This window comes from Cervus canadensis, chromosome 10 (assembly GCF_019320065.1).
Source record: "Cervus canadensis isolate Bull #8, Minnesota chromosome 10, ASM1932006v1, whole genome shotgun sequence".
Taxonomy (NCBI): Eukaryota; Metazoa; Chordata; class Mammalia; order Artiodactyla; family Cervidae; genus Cervus; species Cervus canadensis.
The window spans coordinates 67,509,069-67,530,012 of record NC_057395.1 but is presented as its reverse complement, the minus strand read 5'-3'; the positions used below and the strand labels follow the sequence as shown (position 1 = coordinate 67,530,012).

General features: G+C 42.4%; 1 non-coding gene across 1 annotated transcript; it reads left to right on the top strand.

Annotated features, from left to right (window-relative positions):
• Nucleotides 1–14,740: 14,740 nt before the first annotated feature.
• Nucleotides 14,741–14,813, top strand: TRNAR-UCU. Its single transcript has one exon. It is a non-coding gene; the product is annotated as a tRNA-Arg (tRNA).
• Nucleotides 14,814–20,944: the final 6,131 nt, after the last annotated feature.

Sequence of the window (20,944 nt, the reverse complement as noted above, 5' to 3'; positions counted from 1 at the left end):
TGTGGAAGATATTTATCAATGAATCTGAACCTTTACTGAGATTTTTTTAATGTATGAAAATACTATATAAAAGATATCAAATGAGAGCTGCCAATATTCACTTGCTTTGGAGTTTGGACTTCTTGGACTGACCCCTCTAGGATAGCTGGCATCTCATAGATTAGCAAACAGAAACCTCCTTCAGATTTTTCTAACAAATGTAGTGGTGCCAAGGTGGGCACCTCATGAAATGCACATTCTTGCACATTTCTCTTTTTACACCATTCACAAGGACACTTAGTTTGTTATACTTGTTTTTTAAAAAATTAATTAATTTATTTTAATTGGAGGCCACTTAGTTTGTGCCAACTGCATCTTGCCACACATGCAGCCCACCAAGAGGGATTGGGTTTGTCAAAATTCATTCAGGTAGACTAATGCAAACCAGGAAGGTGATTTTAGTAATGAAAAGAGGAAATATCCAGCACTGAAGCTGACCGCCGCTAGGGAAACCAAGATAAGGTCAGCTTGGGCTCCAGTTGAAATGAGTACTACTAATAATGATGATAGTGAAAATGACAGGATGGTCTGCTATTTGCCAGGCACTATGTTAATTGTTGCCCATTGTTAACTCACTATTCTTCATAACAAATTTTGGGGGATTGTTGTGGTTGACGATCACACCCAGCTCTCTCACAAATTCAACCTACTGATGAAAACTCAATTCTATAAAATAGATGGCTTTTTGATCCATTCTTTAAAAAAATGTAAAATCAATAAAACAGCAACACTTAATGATGCTGGACAAAATATTTTCTTGGGATGTCTTAAAAGTCTTAAACTTGAATTAACTATTGTTGTGTTTGCAAATTCTATCCTTGTCTTGTCTACCTGCATCTGTATTTGAAATTAGGAGGTTCACATTCTGATTTTTTTTCCCCACTTAATTTCATATTGTAAGCATGATTTCATGTGTCTTGGTTCCAATGTACATTTTAAAACCAAAAGTCCCCAAATGCTTTCTTATGGTAAACAGTGAGTTGGTCTCTAATTCTTGCTGTTGCAGATGTCAGTTGCATTTGTTTCCAGACTCTGGAATCCCCGGGGGCATATTTTTCAAAGGTCGATCCTGACAGAAATTCCTGAGAAGTGAGATCTGACCCTCTGTGTCCCACCCTGGCCCGGGAGCCTCTTGCCATAAATAGTACCAACTCCAGTTGAAACAGGGGGTCCTGAAGGGAAAACCTGAAAGTAACATTTAATTTTAGTCTTCAAAGTGGTGACTTATCAAAGACTTGTACTGGTTGTGCTTGAGAAGAGGGTGCCTGATACACTTTCAAATATTTCTTGCCCAAACTTTTGATTGTTTTCTGAATTATTATGGAGCATTTTCACCAAGGACACTGAATGGTGAAATTTCAAGTCCCACAGCCCACGGATCTCTAATTACAAATGAATCGGTTCAACTTCTGCTCCTCCTAGGGCACTGGTTTTATGAATTAATCAGCACAACCATCCATCCCTGATTCCTCTGTGTCCTTTTCCTGTAGAAACCACTGGGCCTAACTCTCCTGGCAAGGGCACTGGTCTCCATGGAGACAAACCCACCCATTCTACATCCTTTGAGACCCTGTCTTATGACCTTGACTTCCCTGATAGCTAAGTTGGTAAAGAATCTGCCTGCAATGCAGGAGACCCAGGTTTGATTCCTGGGTCAGGAGGATCCACTGGAGAAGGGATAGGCTACCCACTCCAGTATTCTTGGGCTTCCCTTGTGGCTCAGCTGGTAAAGAATCCTCCTGCAATGCAGGAGACATGGGTTCGATCCCTGGGTCGGGAAGATCCCCTGGAGAAGGGAACGGCCACCCACTCCAGTATTCTGGCCTGAAGAATTCCATGGACTGGATAGTCCGTGGGGGTCACAAAGAGTTGGACATGACTGAGCTGAGCAACTTTCACTTCACTTATGACCTAGCAAATAGCCTGAGCAGAAAGGGAGCTTTCCGGCAGCTTAGGTGACACCTCCCCTGGAACTCTCTCCATCAAATAACAAATGCTAAGCCATCTCAACCATTAACAGCTCCTGGCAAAATTCCGTCTTTTGTTGGTGCAATTTTGAGCATGCTTCACTCTGTTAGTAGAGTTCTTTACCCCATACTGACTCTCAAAAATAGTGTAAGATCAGAAGCAACATTATTTTGCTCCGATGAATCTCTTTCCTTTCTTTCTTTCTTAAATAAAACACTGGAGTCATATTACATATGTTAGTAGTTAAAATTGAAGGGAAGGAGCCACTTTGGGGCATTGACTTAAGGAAAAACGACTGAGGAAACAAAGGAAAACCCTCTTCTCTTAGAAATGCATGTGAGAAAGATTTTCCATGACAGTTTACTAAGGTCCAGTGGTCTGTTTCTATACGACTGGAACGATGAAGGGAAAAGATCATATTGATTGAAAAGATACAATTGGTCTGTTGCTAAATTTCTTTTTGCTCCCTCTATCCCAATGCATCTGAATGGCATCATCGACTCAATGGATATGCATTTGAGCAAACTCTGGGAGTTAGTAAAAGACAGGGAAGCCTGGTGTGCTGCAGGCCGTGGGGTCACAGTGTCAGACACAACTCAACAACAACAATCAATGCATCTAGCTCTTTTGGCTGAAATAGTCTTCTTAAAACTGAGGTCACTGAATTACTTCTTTACCAAACAGTTACTAGGATTCTTTATTGCCTTAGAGTCAAGGTTGAATTATTCATTCCAACATTCACAAACTTAAACAGATGGCTCCTGGCTTACCTTCTGAGTCTTACACTTATTTCTTCCTCTGAATAGCACACTCGGCCCACCCCCCCCACCCCCCGCCCCAGCCCCGCCACTTAATGCTTATAAAAGCCCAAGAGCTATCAGGCATTTATCCCAACTACAAAGACAACTTTAACCTTAGCAAATGATCCTCTTCCATTGGACAACCATTAGCAGGACTAAGCTACAGTATGCCAACTGGATCTCGGTTCTTATGTGCACCTTCTGGTCATTTAGTGATGGCGGGTACTTACACATCAACACAGATATGGGCAAAACCCCAAGGGATTAACATCATTATCAGCTGCCTTGTTCAACCAGGACACCACAACGTCTGTGTGGGAAACTCTAGCTAGCAATGATTTCAGTCCTTTGGCGAATTGTGAAACTGTCCAGTTCACAGTAAATTGAACCTCAATCCCATGGCACGTTTTTGACTTAACACTGAGCTCAAAAATCCCCAGGTCTTAACCATACCTCTACTTCGACAAACAGTTGCACACCTGTGATTTGGATGGAACCACCTGAGAACTGAAGACAGAGAGATGGAAACAGAGGACGTGATGGCAAGGTTAACACGTGAGTGAACTACAGCTTGCTCACTCTGTAAGACCTATTTCCAAAGCCTGGGCACTTACTTTAGAAACTGTGAAAGATATTCTAGAGATTTACTGCAAGAAATCGGTCCTGAGGCAGAGAGGGTTCTGAAACGCTTTCTATCATGCCTTATGTAACTCAGGGAAAAAAATATTATTCCCTTGAATTGGGGGTGAGACAAGAGATGGATTTGTACAGTGACTAACTGCCTAAATACTTCAAGCATTGCTGCTTTCCCCTGTCTTTGAAGAACAGGAAATAATAAATCAGAAGATTAGGGATTTACTTCCACTTCAAGGTGCCAATAGCCAAGCAAGTTAGCTGGCTCCATGCCTGAGGTTTTTCATGTGGGAGGTGGAATCAGAGGGAGGGAGGCCCCAGAAACTCATGCAGCACTGAGGGCTCTGGTGATGCAAAATAAAAGGGATACTCTTCACGGAAGTCACTTATTTTCTGAAGGTCAGTGGAATGGTGAGAAAAGTAGAAAATTAGAGCCTCATGTCTCCAGGTCTGTTAGGTGAGTCCCCCTTGAAATCAGAATAACATGTTTTCTAGATTACCTGGGTGTCTGGGGAGGCATCTCCTGCATTAACCTGGATATTATCACAACAGGCAGTAATGTGAGGACACTCAGGAAGGGATCCTTGGGGTGTTTTCTGGTATGGAATTCCAACAGCGCTTGCATTCCATTATGTATGTAAGTGAAATTCCATATTTCCTTCATTGGAAATCCATCTCCTATTCTCATTCCCCACCTGCAGCCCCTTGCTGAGGCTGTCGTTGGATTCTGAGCTATAATATTTGCCCCACGGAAGACAAAACCAATCTGCTGAGCACCGATGAATGACTAAGACTGTTAGGAACAACTGGACAAGGAGATAAGAAGCCCCACTAAGTGAAATGCTCTTAACCACGCTCTCAGAGGTTCAGCAGAAAGGAATCTTTCTGAATCTATAAGCCAGGGTCCACCCTGACCCCTGGGAGCCATTAACCCACCCTGTCCTATTCCAGCAATCAAATATTTGTGGGGGCAGGGGTGTGGGCAGGATTATGTAAGTGAATAAGGCAATCACCCTTTCTCTGGAGACAGGAAAGCCTGGTGTGGTTGTTAAGTTTCAAGTCCTGACTTTGTTGATTGCCAATCTTGAGTCAAGGTCCTGTGGTCCAAGATGCCCACCTACTCCTTCCTTGAGTGCTTTCATGGAGCTGCTGGCACCTCATTTTTCTTGGAATTCGTAAGAGCCCTTTCCTAGCTCAGGGATGGATCCGGTCCTGACTCCCATTTGCCTACTCAGCTGCTGTTCTCTCGTTCCCCACAAGAGCCTTTCAACCTCTGTATTTCACAATCAGTCTCACTAAGCCCAGCTGGATTTTCTTCTCCTGTGGATGGGACTTGGCTCACTGCCATTTCTCTTCTGACCTTGCACATCTGCTCTGTCTTAACCCACTTGTAGATCTGGGCAAGAGAGGCTGCCTCTGACAGTTCCTGCCTAGGACCCACATGAGCAAAGCTAGACACTTGACCTTCCCATTTGGAGAGCAGTGGTTGGAAGTTCAAGCTGGAAAATCCAATCTCTTAGGCCAAATGCACCACTTACTGCCTTATGAGCTTTGGAAAGTCTTCTAACAAGTGCTCTGAACCAGCACTGCCCAACGCCAGACTGGAGCCTGAAGGCAAAGGGAAAAATCATCAATACTGACCCTGTCTTTATTTAAAATTTTGAGATTTTGCTCATCATTTTTTTTTTACATTACTTCTGGGTTTTTTAAATCTCGATTACTGATTTTTTTGCAGGGCGAAGTTCTCCCTTAATTTTACACTCAAGGCAAGTGCCTCACTCACCTTACCTGGTTCTAGCAATGTCTTAAATCTCAGTTTCTTCATTTATAAATCTTACTAGTTGACCTATTTTAAAAATATCTTTTCAAGTAATTGCATTTTTTTAAAAAAGCAGTGAATGGAAATTGTGTGCGCAAAGTGTGAGCCAAGTACTTGACTAATGGTAAGTGCTCAAAAAAGAAAAAAGTGATTACAATTATCATATATTACCTTGTTTTGTTATTATTTGTTAATATGTTCTAGTTCCTTACAAATGTTACTCAAGTCCTATAAATTCCTTGAGGCAAGAATTTGGGTTGCTATCTGTATTTTTCTGTAACGGTGTAGTGTGTTGCATATAATATAAAAATTTCTCCATCAAAACTGTTGCCTTATTAATTAGGGAATTGGAAAAGACTGGACCTAAGATCCATTCCTTCCACCTGTCCCTGGGAATCTGTCTATGATTTCTTCAACATCACCGAGCTGAAAACAACTTACCTGTAATCTGTGTAATATCCTTGCTACCTGTTTTATAACTTTTCTTCACATAAGACCTACTTTCAATAGTCATTATTTTTTCTCCCTGACTCTCTGGTACATCATCACCACATGTATAGGAGATGACCTGTACATCTGGGAAAGAGTTCTAGCTCCAAGATTCTTCACCCACTGTGCTGGCAGCTTTCCACAAGCTCGTCTTGGGAAACGATAATTGATTACTCTGGAGGGAAAACTCCATCTCAACACCAGCTGGCAGCTAGACCCTGCCCTAGAGCCCTTGAATTAGTCTCCAGCAACATCCTCAGCAGGGATATTATAAGAATGAACGGGGTTGACATTATCTTAACATCTAAAATGCCACTATGTGCCTATTCTTTCTTAAATACAATCAAGACTGCATTAATAAAGTCCCAGAGTGGTGAATTTTTTCACTGGCTACCCTTGAGTCTCCCTAGTGGCTCAGCAGTAAAAAATCTGCCAGCCAGTGTAGAAGATGCAGGTTCAATCCCTGGGTGGGAAAGATCCCCTGGAGAAGGAGATGGCAACCCATTCCAGTATTTGCCTGGAAAATCGCATGGGCAGAGGAGCCTGGTGGGCTACAGTCCAAGGGGGTCACAAAAGAGTTGGACATGACTTAGTGACTAAACAACAACCCTTAGGTATCCCAGCAGTACTTTTTTTTTTGTAGATTTGAATAAGGAGTACATTTTTTCATCCATCAGCTCTTGAACAAATAAGCCAGGTAATAAAGAAACAATCCAGGGATGCAGCACATTGGGCTAGTAGCAGAAAGGAAAGAGGAGACCAGCTTTGAGAGATGGTGAGGTAGAGGTGGACATTGGTATCCTGGGATATATGGATGCTCTTATTCTCAGAGCTGAGTTGACTGTTAGCTATTGGGTCCATTAAGGCTGCCATTCTAACTTTCAGGAGTTGAAAAGGAAAACAAAAGTGTTGATTATTTGTCCAAGCTCTTCAAATGAAAATGAGTAAGAATTTTTAAACATGAATGTGGTTTCCATTCCAAGAAGTGCTTCCCCGGATGCCAAAAACATATGTTGGTGCTTTGGTTGAATAAAACTCTTGAGAGTCTTTCTACTATCTATCTGTGCACTACATTCATCCATATGAACCCATGCCTAGCTATCCCAACATACATCAGATCATGAGATGCTAAGATCTCACCCAGCATGTGACGATAACAGTAGGAAATGAAGGGCAAGACAGAAAACAAAATACGTGATCTAAAAAAACTCTTTGAAATCTCCAAGTAATATTCTTTTTCCATATCTAATATTTTAATAATTGGTATATATTTGTGATTGCACCAGGTTTTAATAAAATTGCGCAGTCAATAAGGCTGCTATTCCCAGCTTTGTTGACCTTATCTTCAAAGCAGTAGCGCAAAAGAAGAACTCACCTTCAAGTGCCTTATAAATAGATGTGCGTTCCCTCTCCTTGGTCATGATTACTGTCAAGGTTGCGTGTGGTTTCTATTTTGGGCCCAAATGGCAGAAAAGCCGCTTCTGCAGCCAAGAAGCAGCATTGTAGGATGCCAATAAATTCTGGGGAAAATTACATTTTAAAAAGGAAAACTTTGACATGCATCTGGCAATCGAACGGTTCTGAACATATGGCAGCCTGGTAGGTAGGAAGCTGTTGGAACATGGTAAGTTCGGGCTGAGCGCTGCCCCCATCCTGTTCCAGGGTGCATTTGGGAAAGGTCCTGTGGTGAGGACCACATCTCTTCCAACCTGGCGTGGCACTTTCACTGGGGAGGGGAGCTGGATGTACCTCGTGTTTGTGTGAATGACCTTCTCCTGGCAACCTCTGATCAACTCCTTAGAACTATTTTTAGTAATGCTATTGGGTGAAAACTGGACTTGCTGTGGGAACTGATCATGCCATCACAACTCTGCCAATAAATGAGACAGACACTGGACGACTAGAGAAATCCAGGGTGTCAGAATCATGGAATCCTGGTGCTAGGGGATGGCAGTTGCCCAAGGTCAAAGTGCTGCTGGCAGGCAGGGCATGATTCTCCACGGTCCAGTTTCTGCTAAAAGAGATCATGGCATCTGTTAAGGAAGTCCATGACTTGATGGGTCACTCCTGTTGCAAGGGACAGGACAAAGCCAGGCTTTCACGAGAAGAAGGAGAGATATATCCTTTCACTGTGAACTCAAGAAGGAGAGAAGATGGAAGGAGAGAAGATGTTCACTGTGAACTCAGGAATTTGTGCTCAAGACCCTCAGAGACATATTTGTTGCTGTTGTTGTTCAGTTGCCCAATCATGAATGACTCTTTGCAACCCCATGGACTACAGCACGCCAGGCCTCCCTGTCCTTACCATTTCCCGGAGTTTGCCCAAGTTCATACTTATTGCATTGGTGAAGCCATCCAGAGACATATTTATTAGAGGGCAGTCCTCCATTATCCTGGACCTCCCTCCTCAATTCCTGCCATTTTGCATTCCTTCCAGTCTTATTCACCTGGTCATCAGGGCTGCATGACGCATTGCAATGTCACTGTGATATCCTGAAGGATGTTGCTGCTTCTCCCATTCTTCAGACAGAGACAGGAAGGCTCTGAGAGCATATTTCTTGACCAAGATCACACAGGTGATGAGCACTGCAGTCTGAACACAAGTCTAGATCCACATGCCTCTGAATACTGCTGTTGCTATAACACATTGACCGCCTCAAAATCTTCACTCATTTTCTATTCCATGACCTGCAGACTAAATTGTAAAGACAAAGTGCTTCTTCATACCTCTGATCCTTAAGCTTGCTCTGAATGGAGCACGAGCCGTTTTCAGTTTCAGAACCTCAAGTTACGGTCCTTTGCTCTCCCTTGACTAGGTAACTGAGCACAAAGTATAACTGTGCCTACTGCCAGGCATCACCACAAACATTCACAGGTGCTCTCGAATATATTTTCACAGCATGTCCTCGTGGCTTTAACATGCATACATACACATAGCTTCACTCACTGCCACATACACACATTCACTATCCTACTTAGAGCCAGATTCTTAGATGCCTCCTTCAGAGCAGTGGTTATTAAGCTTTCTGTTCATACCTATGAGCAAGGGACTTGTTAAAATATAGATTTAACAAATCTAGAGTGGGTTCCAGAAATCTGCAATTTTAGCCTGGGTGTTCAGATGATTCATTTTTAGGGAATTTTACGCATCATTTCTTGGGAAGTACTGTCTTGGCTGTGAGACCCTTAAAGATGAGAGATGTCTCAAGCACTTTTATCTGCCCATCACAGGTCACAAAAAGAGCAGGGCAGACAGTATTTGGTGAGAATGGATTGAATTAATGACTCCATCACTCAATTAGAGATCATTATTTCAAGAGAGGCAAGAGGTTGAATTTTTAGGAGGTACTGAAATCCCACTTGGCCCTCTGGGGTCCAGCTGTCTGGACTATTTGTGAAGGAGTTTTGAAAATCCATCAGGATCTTCTTTTATAATTTGTTCCCTTCTGTTGAGCAGATTCTATTTTTAAAGAGCTCTACGGTGCTATGTCTACAGTGTCTGGAGGTTTTCATTTCTTCTCCATGAAGCTCACTCCAAGCTAACAACCTAGGGGATCAAAGACCCTGAGAGAAATCATCTCTGTCCCACCACCTGCCTGGCATGGAAGGGTTCGCTCCTCTTCCTGCCTTTCCTCCCAAGTTTTTCACCCTCCTCATGTCTTCCTATAATTGACAATGACCCTTGCTTATTTTTTCTTGAAGAATTAAAGAGCCTCTTGATGAAAGTGAAAGAGAAGAGTGAAAAAGTTGGTTTAAAACTCAACATGCAGAAAACTAAGATCATGGCATCTGGTCCCATCACGTCATGGCAAATAGATGGGGAAACAGTGGAAACAGTAACAGACTTTATTTTTTTGGGCTGCAAAATCACTGCATGTGGTGCCTGCAGCCATGAAATTAAGAGATGTTTGCTCCTTGGAAGAAAAGTTATGACCAACCTAGACAGCATATTAAAAAGCAGAGACATTACTTTGCCAACAAGTTCATTTAGTCAAGGCTATGGTTTTTCCAGTAGTTATGTATGGATGTAAGAATTGGACTATAAAGAATGCTGAGTGCAGAAGAATTGATGCTTTTGAACTGTGGTGTTGGAGAAGATTCTTGAGAGTTCCTTGGACTGCAAGGAGATACAACCAGTCCATTCTAAAGGAGACCAGTCCTGAATATTCATTGGAGAACTGATGCTGAAGCTGAAGCTCCAGTACTTTGGCCACCTGATGTGAAGAACTGACTCATTGGAAAAGACCCTGATGCTGGGAAAGATTGAGGGCAGGAGGAGAAAGGGACGACAGAGGATGAGATGGTTGGATGGCATCATCAACTAAATGGACATGAGTTTGAGTAAGCTCTGGGAGTTGGTGATGGACAGGGAGGCCTGGCATGCTGCAGTCCACGGGGTCACAAAGAGTCAGACATGAATGAGTGACTGAACCAAACTGAACTGAACTAATCAGCTCCAAAACACATGTCTTGTATTAATAATAGGCTTCCCAGTAATTCAGTCTACCTAGGGCTTTTTCATTCTTTCAAGAGTAGAATTCTCAGTGCCCCTCTCCCTGATGGTATGTCATCCACAAGGTCCCATAAATATCTCAGCAAATCTTGAGGTACACCACGAATGACCTATGTCCAGATTTTCTGAGAATAAGTAAAACTAGATGAAATACCATCCTACACTCAAGAGTTTTGCAAAAGCCTTTGCTGAACTCCTGATCACCTTTGTTCCTGGCATTTTCCTTGTCTGCCAGTCTGGAAACTGCACCAGAAAAAGGAATGTGGTTTCTGGGGTATTGAATGGCATCATCTTGGTGACTTCAGGCTGGTTCCTCTATAACTAAGTGCTCACAAGTCTGTGTTTCATTTAGATACTCTCAAATTCTGATGAGCTACAGCAGGCCTTCTGGTCTACCATCAAGGAGTCTGCTCTTTCTAAAAATCCAGATACTCTTTATTTGTCTTCAGCTCTCTGGAAGTCCTCCTGTTCTCCACTGGAGACCTTACTGACTCTCAAAATAAATAGTAACATTTAGGATGGAGTGGGTTTTGTGAGAAAATAAATGTTTGCTTCCCCACCCAACAAACAGTCTTTCAAGTCTCATTGTGAATTGCCAAATGTGACCTGGAAGATTCCAAGCTACAAGATCCCTGGCCAGAGCTTTAAGCAAGCGTCTTGTCCTCTCTTATCTCCTCATAGCTGTGTCACCTATTCTGGAAGTTGTTCCTAGAGTAAGATGAGAGATGAAAAACAAGTATCCACAGAAATAGGGAAATAAGGGTAAGAAGCAATATGGTGTTTGATAAGAGAGTCCAGGGAAACACTGGACTGATTTAGAGAGTGACGGAGAGCTTTTTCTCTGCATTTGTTGCATTTTAAGAAATTTATCTCTATCTAAAAGCATTCATCCTTACTTGGGTGATGATAATGTCCATTAGTCTAATTTCTAAGTAATATAAATAATAGCACTACAGATTGGGAGGAAGAAACAAGTGGTATACTGGAAAGGATAAAAGTCATAGTAGTGGATATTTGGAGTTAAAAGTGGACAATTGTCCCAGGATATAATTTAAGTCAAAAGAACTAGTTGCCTAAAGTGAATATTGTGTTATTGCATTAGTGAAAATGAAATGCATTTCTAGGAAACACATCCAGCAAATTTCTGTGCACACACGACTTCTAGAAGGACACAGAAGAAAATGACAATGATGATTATTTTTGGTGAGAGAAATTAAGTATAGAAACATGCTTTTAAATTTTACCTTATATAGATTGATAATTTTTTGAAGTTTTTATCTTACAAAAAACCAAGTTATCAGCCCCATGTGTTTACTTTTGTGGGATAAATTAAAAAACAAATAACAATTGTTTCACTCAGAAGTAAGCCCTAGGGGATTCTGCCTGAACTGCTGCATACTGGGATGCTTGTTTTTCGGTCTGGAGGTTTGGAAGTCCAGAGGTGTTTGTGTGTCTCTGGGACCTACTGTTCTGGAAGGAGCCTGGGCCACTATAAGGTCAGCCCTTCCATGCTGATTTCCAAATCCACAAGGTTCGACTGAGTTCATTTTCTGCGAGGAATTAACTCCCTTTGGCCTGCCCACACAGTCTGGACAGGAACACACTTGGTTTTCCCAATCATCTGTTACTTCTCTCCCTCCTGATCTTGGAGGAAATTGGAAATTGTGTATTCATCCACTGGGTTTGGAGCCTCAGGCAAGACTGCTGATGGATTGGAGTTGAAGTTAATTTAGAGGTTGGTATTCCTCCTTTCCTAGCTGTCTTCCAGCCTGGGATCAGAAGGAGGGTATGAGGAACTCTGAGGGCAGGATCCTAAACTTCATGTGCAGAGCAACCACCAGTTATTATTATTGTTGTCCTGTCACTAAACGGTGTCTGACTCTGCAACCCCATGAACTGTAACACATGCTGGGCTCCATGGGATCCTTCAGGCAAGAATGCTTGAGGAGGTTGCCGTGCCCTCCTCCAGGGGAGCTTCCCAACCTAGGAATCGAACCCCTGTCTCTCCTGCATTGGCAGGTAGGTTCTTTACCACTAGCAACACCTGGGAAGCCCCATACTCTGGGGCAGGGGCTGGCAAATTATACCTACAGACCAAATTCTTCCTGCTGCCTGTTCGTGTCAAGCTGGGTGGTGGCTCTTCGGTGAGAACAGATGTTGGAAGTGTTGAACACATTGACTCTTGGTCCACAAATCCTAAAATAGCTACTATCTGGTCCTTTACAGAAGAAAATCTGCTAGCCTCTGACTGAGCAGAGAATAAACAGAAGGCTGTGTTCTCTAAGAAGCATTGAGGACTGAGTCCTAAATTGCTTCACTTAAGGGGCTGTGCTAGAGTTTGTGGACCCAAAAGCTTCCCCAGCTTCACCACACCCTGGCCCTCCTACCTGGAAACTGAAGCTGCCGAGTGTGGCGCCAGAGCTTTGGGTGATTTAGGAATTGTCATTTAGGATCACTGGAACTAACGGCATTCCTTGAAACATCGTAACTGGGGCACGATGAAGAATTCCTCACGTAAGGAAAACGTGCAAAAATATGCCCTTGCCCCTCATTGCAGTCATATTTACTCTGTTGGAGTTATTGCAACAATATCATTGGTTCTCTAGTGCTGGTGAGAGCAAAGGTACTGCTGAAGTAGCTGGGGCTGAGAAAGATCCAGTAACTTCCCAATGTCACAACGCTAGTGACGTGTGGTCCTGGGTGAACCTCAGGTGACCAGATTCCAGAACATGTATGCTTAAACTGCAGTACAGGACAGCCTCCCCAGAAGGTCCCTGAGAGCTAGTTAGCATTCCTTTCTCCATTTTACAAATGAAGAAACTGGAGGTTAGAACACGTAAAGCAATTGTAGGAGGTCAGGCACCTCTTCAACCTCTCTGAGTGCAAATTTGACGGAGTCAGAATTCCAGGCACTTTCCAGGGTTTCATTGGATTGTGAAATGACCCTCTGGGGCAAGCCTGGTCTAGTGGCCAAGCCCTGGCTCCAAAGTCTGAGATGTGATGTGTGCCCTTGAGGGTAATCACAGAACATCATAAAGAGGTCCTCCAGCTTCATTCTTCACTGAGGAACTTTAGACAGCCTCGCGACTCTGCCTTTCCCCACAGCACAGAGCAGGCGTAACAGGGTTCTGCAATTCCACTTCCTTCCTACTTGCATCAGGACTTCTGCCTCTCCACTTTCTCATCTGTGAAATGGCAGTGATAATCACACCTCTCTTCCAAAGGTACTGAAAACATTTAATGAGAGAATCCATGTAAAGTGCTTGGCAGTTCATAGCATACAGTATGCGCTCAAAAAAAAAAAAAATAGCAACTACTACTATAATGAGAGAGAAGGAACTGAGGCTATTATTAGATTAGCTGGTATGAGGAAATAATAAAATACAACTTAACAAGTGTATATGATGTGCCAGATGTTACATTAAGCTTTTTAGGTCATTATCTTTTTAAATGTTTCAGTGATCTCTTATTCCCATTCTATAGATGAGGAAAGCAGAACATGGCCAGAGAGGTAAAGTTATTTGCTGTAGATTACATAGAGATGTTTGGATCTTAACCTGGGTCTGTTGAATTCCAGAGTTTACCTGGAATTCTTACCTACAATACTATGCCAGCTCTCTCAAATTTCCACCACTTTCTGGAATGCAAAAACATAGAACAGAGGCGCCTAAGTTGTGACATTAATGCTAAACTTTATTCAACTTTTCTATTAAGAAGAAGCTGTGTTAAGTGAAAGCCTATTTATTAAAAATGAGCTTGAATAATAATATAATAAATGAAATAAAAAATTATGTCTCCTACTGTCAAGCCAAAGATGGATTATGATGAGCTGGACGAGTACAAATGATTCTGTAGTCTTGATCCAGGAAAAGATTTGGAGGCAATTTTGCCTCTTAAGAAAGTATTGTACGACGCTCACTCACAGAGGATTTATGAGAAATGAAATGGAAACTCTTTCAAGATTTTATTAAGAGATATAGTCTTCCTGCATAACTTCTTTCCCTCCTGGACATTTATGAATGTTTGGCTGGAAGGGTGGTCTGGGAGCTTGGTTTTGATATATGTGGTTCCTACAAGAAGGTGCCAAGGGAGACATTTTTCCGTCAAAAGCCATATGCATGAGGATCCTGGAAAGTCTTCCAGCAACAGTGGACACTGGCAATAAAAATGATCTAGGAAGAAAACACGCCGGCAGTGCCAGTCACTGCAGATGCCGAAGGACCGGGGGCTAAATACGTAAATACCTTCGGAACTTTGTGTGGAAAACAAAGCAGGTTTAAATCATCTTTCTCCCAGATTCAGAGTTTTTCAGGACACAGTCGCAGCTAGAGAATGGCCAGCACAGTGATTCGGTAATACAACCTCCAAGTGCTCTGTTGAAACCCACAAGACAGGAAATGAGAAAGGTGTGTGACCTTGCAGTCATGGACCCCACCACGCTGGGGCCACTCCATTGCTCAACAAATAAACTAAGGGACTTCCCTGGTGGTCCAGTGGTTAAGACTCTGCACTTCTACTGCAGGGGGTGCAGGTTCAACCCCTGGTCTGGGAACTAAGATACTGCAGGGCCAAAAAAATCCCCAAATAGACTGAGCTTCCCATAATGCCATAGGCAGGATGGTCTGAGTGTGACCAGTGCAGCCTGTCTCTCAGCATTCTTCATGGTATATGTGGTTTGACACTAATCTTGAGAAAGTTCCTCAAAGAAGGAAGAAAAAATTTGTAGTGGAGTATATCAAGCAAGCAAGCAAACACGCACACACACACATTACTGCCATCATCATCATCAACAACATCAGCGACAACAGGGCATAACTTTTTTATTTCTCTTTTTTATCTTTCTTTCCAAATTAATCTTGAACTATACTCTCCTTCCTCTTCTGAACACAGCACCCATTGATCATTTTTGGTTCCTTGACATTCCTATTTGCCACAGGACTTTTGCACAAGATGTTTGGAAAATTTTTGATTTGTTTTCTCGATGCCTATTCAACTTCTATTCATCCTTTAGACATCGATTCCGACAGCAGCTTCTTCAGAAATCTGTGATACCCACGCCATTCCTCCTACATTAGGTCACATTCCCTGTCATCCATAGGCACAGTTTCGTGTTCCTGACACTTACGGGACTTATTATAGACATACTGTGTGTATGTGTGTGATGATTATTTGATTAATATTTATTTTCTCTACAGGATGAACACTTTCCAAGGAAAACAACTATGCCTGTTTTCCTTCACCATTTTATTTTTAGAGCTTTTGCTGGAATTGGGCCAGAGGAGCACCCAGTAATTATTTGTCAACTAAGTGGCTAAATGTGATATTGTGATGTATAATAAGAAATATATATATATTTCATATTCATCCCCATTTCTGAAGCAGAGCTAACCCCCTTGGAATTTCCTAAGTGATGAAAGTGATAACAATGTCTAGTTATGTGAATAAGGGGACTTTGGAAAGTCCCTGAAGATGGGAGCTGGTTGCCAAGGAAACTAACCTGTGGTTAGAGGGTTAGAACCTTCAGTACCACTCCCTCAACCTCCAGGGAGTAGAGAGTGCCTGGAAATTGAGATCAGTCACCAGTGGTCAATGAGCTACTCAATCATGCCTATGTAATGAAGCCTTCAGAAAAACCCAAAGGGAGAGGGTCCAGCGAACTTCCTGGTTGGTTACTAGTGAGGACTGGGGAGAGTGGCTCATCTGAAGAGGGCATGGGAGCGCCACCCTCCCTCCCCACGCATTGTCTATGCATCTCCCATGAGTTACATCCTTTTATGATGAACTGGTGACCTAGTAAGCAAAATGTTTCTCTGAGTTCCGTGTGCTGCTCCACCACTTATTGAACCCAAGTAAGAGGCCATTGGAGCCTCCAACTTGTAGCCAGAGGGTCAGATGCACAGGAGATAAACTGGGCTTACAGCTGGCCTCTTAAATCTATGCGTGGAAATGCGAGCTGGTGTCAAACTATTATTTGCTGAGCATCTTGCCACTTCCTGGCAAGTGATGCCAATGCTGCTTATCTGGAAACCATATTTTCAGAACCAATGAACCAATGGTGTTCCACCTTAGCTGTACATTATAGAATCACTTGGAAGGCTTTTAAAAAATCCAGTTGCCCATGGGGCTTCCCTGGTGACTCAGTGGTAGAGAATCTGCCAGCCAGTGAGAAGGCACAGGCTTGTTCCCTGGCCCGGGAGTCACATGCTATGGAGCTATTAAGCCCGTGTGCCACAACTATTGAGCCCGTGCTCTAGCGCCTGGGTGCTGCAACTTTGAGCCCATGCACGCCACTGCTAAAGACATTCTAGAGCTCATGCTCCACAACAAGAGAAGCCATTGCAATGAGAAGCCTGCTCGCTACAATTAGAGAGTAGCTCGCTGCAACTAGAGAAAATCCCGTGCAGTGATGAAGTCTCAGCACAGCCCCAAAAATAAATAAATAAATGAAATCCTGATGCTCACAACATGCCCCAAACAAATGAAATCCCAATCAATGAGGCTAGGTCTGAGACATGAGTATTTATGAAGTTTCCTAGGTTATTTTTGGACCATCAGAAAGAAAGGTGAGCACTGAAGAACTGATGCTTTTGAACTGTGGTGTTGGAGAAGACTCTTGAGAGTCCCTTGGACTGCAAGGAGATCCAATCAATCAATCCTAAAGGAAATCAGTCCTGGGTGTTTATTAGAAGGACTGATGTTGGAGCTGAAACTCCAATACTTTGGCCACCTGATGTGAAGAACTGACTCCTTGGAAAAGATCCTGATGCCGGGAAAGATTGAACGAGGAGGAGAAGGGGACAACAGAGGATGAGATGGTTGGATGGCATCACTGATTCATTGGACATGAGTTTGAGCAAGCTCTGGGAGTTGGTGATGGACAGGGAAGCCTGGTGTGCTATAGTTCATGGGGTTACAAAGAGTTGGACACAACTGAGCAACTGAACTGAACTGAACTAGGCGATTTCAGTGAGCAGTCAGGGCTGGAGGGCCTGCTTCTAGAATAAATGAGGAGAGATAGGCCAAGATATGACTGCTCAGAAGACATCATCAAGAATCTGCCTTTTCCCATCTCTCTTTTTAAAAATAAAAATAGTCTATATTTAAGATGTGTAACACCACACACACACACACCCCGAATTTCCAGTCTATGCTTCGTGATGAGGCTTCTCAGACAGATTGTTCATCAAAATAACATCAGAGGGCTTTTGAAATACAGATTGGTAGGCTGCACCTCCAGAGTTCTGATCTGATAGGTCTAGGGTGGGGTCTGAGAATTTGTGCTTTTGCCAAATCCTCAGTTGAGGCTGATGCTACTAGTTTAAAAACCACATTTGGCACACCACTCTGACTGAGGAAAAGTTTAGGAATGGGAGGAATACTTCCAGCTTCTCTCTTTCCTATTTATTCCCTTGCTGCCAGTGACTTTGTGTGGAATGATGCAGAAAGAAGGAACTCATAAATACCTGTGACTTAGCCCTTTGTGAGATTTCTCTTTCAACTTGGCCCTCACTGACTGTTGGCATTCTGGACCCAGAGGCCCTCCATCATTAGGGACCAAGCCTGGCTTTGAACATATATCTAAGGCTCTGATTCTAATAAGATTATCTGCACCCCAAACCCCTCAGGTGATCGATCCTGAACACTAGATTTTAGATCCATCTTGAGTTTATTAAGGGACCCAGCTGACTATACATAGATCTAGTTCAGTGTTATCAGCAGTTTTTCGACATATCATTCAGTTTCTCATGTCTATTTCTTAATTGGTTACTAACTTGGGGAGAGGTGAAAGGTGTAATTAATTTTCACTACTCAAATCCCATCAGCAACTTGAAATTAACTTAAAACTTTGAATCTTGTCACATCTAAAAATCTCTTCATTAATCCCTACATGTGATTGATGGTTTGACTGGAGACCCAAATCTATGGGAAGGAGATACTTTCCTTATAATCATTGAGTTATTAGGCCTAGAGTTAGGGAATTTGCAAGACTTTCAGCATTTCTGTAGATCCTAAGTACCTCTCCTCTCAGCATATGAAACATAATACAAACAATTGTCATATAATAATATAATATTACATTTCACATGCATTTACTTAATGATCTCTCATTTTTTTATTTTTATGCTTTTGATTCTGTCTCTACGTTTACACACACATAAACACTACATATGGGTACAATATTTCTATGTTATATGACACATATCCTGCATTATTTATGATATCACATATTATATAATACATTATATGCTATATGCAGATATAAATATAATGTATATCCTTATAAGAAAGTTCTTTTCTAGAAAACATTTTCATAGAACTTAAGAAACTCACAAGACCCTAGACTCTCTGTCTTACTGTCTAAAGGATAAAATAATCTTAAGATACAATATTGGTGAGGAAAAGTTTGAGATTAGTTTAATTTTTACTTCTTTATAGGTAACTGTTCTACATCTTGGGAAGTTTTTGGATCTGCTCTTTATTCTTAATGCTTGTAGTGTTACAGCAATGTACCTAGGTTTGGATGTTCCTATTGCACTGGGCTCTTAATCTATCCCCTCAACATGAATGCTGTGACATTTATTTCTCTGGGAAATTCTCATATATTAAAATTTTCATATTTTTACTCCTAAATCATGTTTTCCCAGGAACTTTATTAATGAGGAAGAATCCTATTAATGACTGCACAACATTTCACTAAATAGATAGGTGCTGGCCCTAATATTATAAACTTCAGATCAGTTCAGTCACTCAATCGTGTCCGACTCTTTGCGACCCCATGGACTGCAGCACACCAGGCCTCACTGTCCATCACCAGCTCCCAGAATTTACCCAAACTCATGTCCATTGAGTTGGTGATGCCATCCAACCATCTCATTTTCTGTCGCCCCTTCTCCTCCCGCCTTCAATCTTTTCCAGCATCAGGGTCTTTTCCAATGAGTCAGCTCTTTGCATCAGGTGGCCAAAGTATTGGAGTTTCAGCTTCATCATCAGTCCTCCAATGAACACCCAGGACTGATCTCCTTTAGGATGGACTGGTTGGATCTTCTTGCAGGCCAAGGAACTCTCAAGAGTCTTCTCCAACACCACAGTTCAAAAGCATCAATTCTTCTGCATTCAGCTTTCTTTATAGTCCAACTCTCACATCCATACATGACTACTGGAAAAATCATAACCTTGACTAAATGGACCTTTGTTGGCAAAGTCATGTCTCTGCTTTTTAATATGCTGTCTAGGTTGGTCATAACTTTCCTTCCAAGGAGTAAGCGTCTTTTAATTTCATGGCTGCAATCACCATATGCAGTGATTTTGGAGCCCCCCAAAATAAAGTCATCCACTGTTTCCACTGTTTCCCCTTCTATTTGCCATGAAGTGATGGGACCAGATGCCACGATCTTAGTTTTCTGAATGTTGAGCTTTAAGCCAAGTTATAAACTTAGACCGCTGTAAGTAACAACTTTGCTTATCCTTCTTTTGAATTATTTCCTCAGGAATATTATTAATTAGGCCAAAGACTGGGAAGCTTTATATAGAATTTCTTGAGACCTCTGGTATCAGAAGACCCCTTTAATGAGTGTTTTCCAAACTGAAGAAGCAAGACTGGGGCCAGTGACTGTTCCTGGATGGAATTTAGGTCACAAAGACACAGCCCCGGGGCTGTTCTGGAAAGGCAGACTTCCTCTGGTTGGGGCAGTTCAGGTGTGCTGCAGGCAGACCCCTGTGAGGATGACCCTTTCTTTTCTTCCCTACTCTACCTGTCTGGCAGATTATATGCTTGAATCAGTGTCTGGCCCTCCCAGGGACCTTATGCGAAAGACTTTGCCTTGTGCTGCATTGTTACAAAGAACAGTGTCTTGAATGAGAAGGCATTTGTGAGATAATTGACTGTGTTGTGCCCAGGCCTCCTCTGAATTCCTTGATCTTTGAGGAATCTGGACAGCTGTGCCTTTGGAGCTGGGAACAATTCACAGGGCCCATCCCAGCTCATTCCACTGCCTGGACTTGTGGAGCCATAACGTTGGCTTGCAGCCAGCATATCCCTTGCTGTGGGATAGAACAAGGCTGCAATTTTTGTTTGTTTTAATAAGAAAAGAGACAAATCACAGGGCTTATTTTGTAAGCTACAAAGGATTATTCAGTGAAAAAGCAAATGGCACTTTCCCAGCAAAGAGTCAGGGTGAGACTGGGATCTACATGATTTATGTCAAATGCTGCTTAGGACTGTCCTTTGATTGTTCCAGGTGAGTAAGTGTGGGTCATGTGAGCAAGCCTGGGATGTCAGTAATATACTGACAACATATACTGGCCATGGTGACACTCGCCTACTAATGTCCACTTCCTTGTTTTGTTTTGTAATAGCTCAGCACCATGACAACAGAGCATAAGCTTCTAACGGCGTCCCACTCACCTGTGTCCCAAGATTGATGTCTCCTGCAATGTCTATACTATAAGAGTTTGGACAGATTTTGCATGCTCAAGCATTGCAGGTCATTTAGTCACCTAGGCAGCACCCATTCATTTTGTCCACATACTGTGTCAGTACAGTATGGTGCACAGAGGATGGGATCTGAAATCCATTTGACTCCATTGGATCAGTTCTCAGGTGTGTGGTCTTGAACTACTCACACAGCCTCTTTTAGCTTCAATTTCTGCATCTATGAAATTCTTATGATACTTGATTTATGG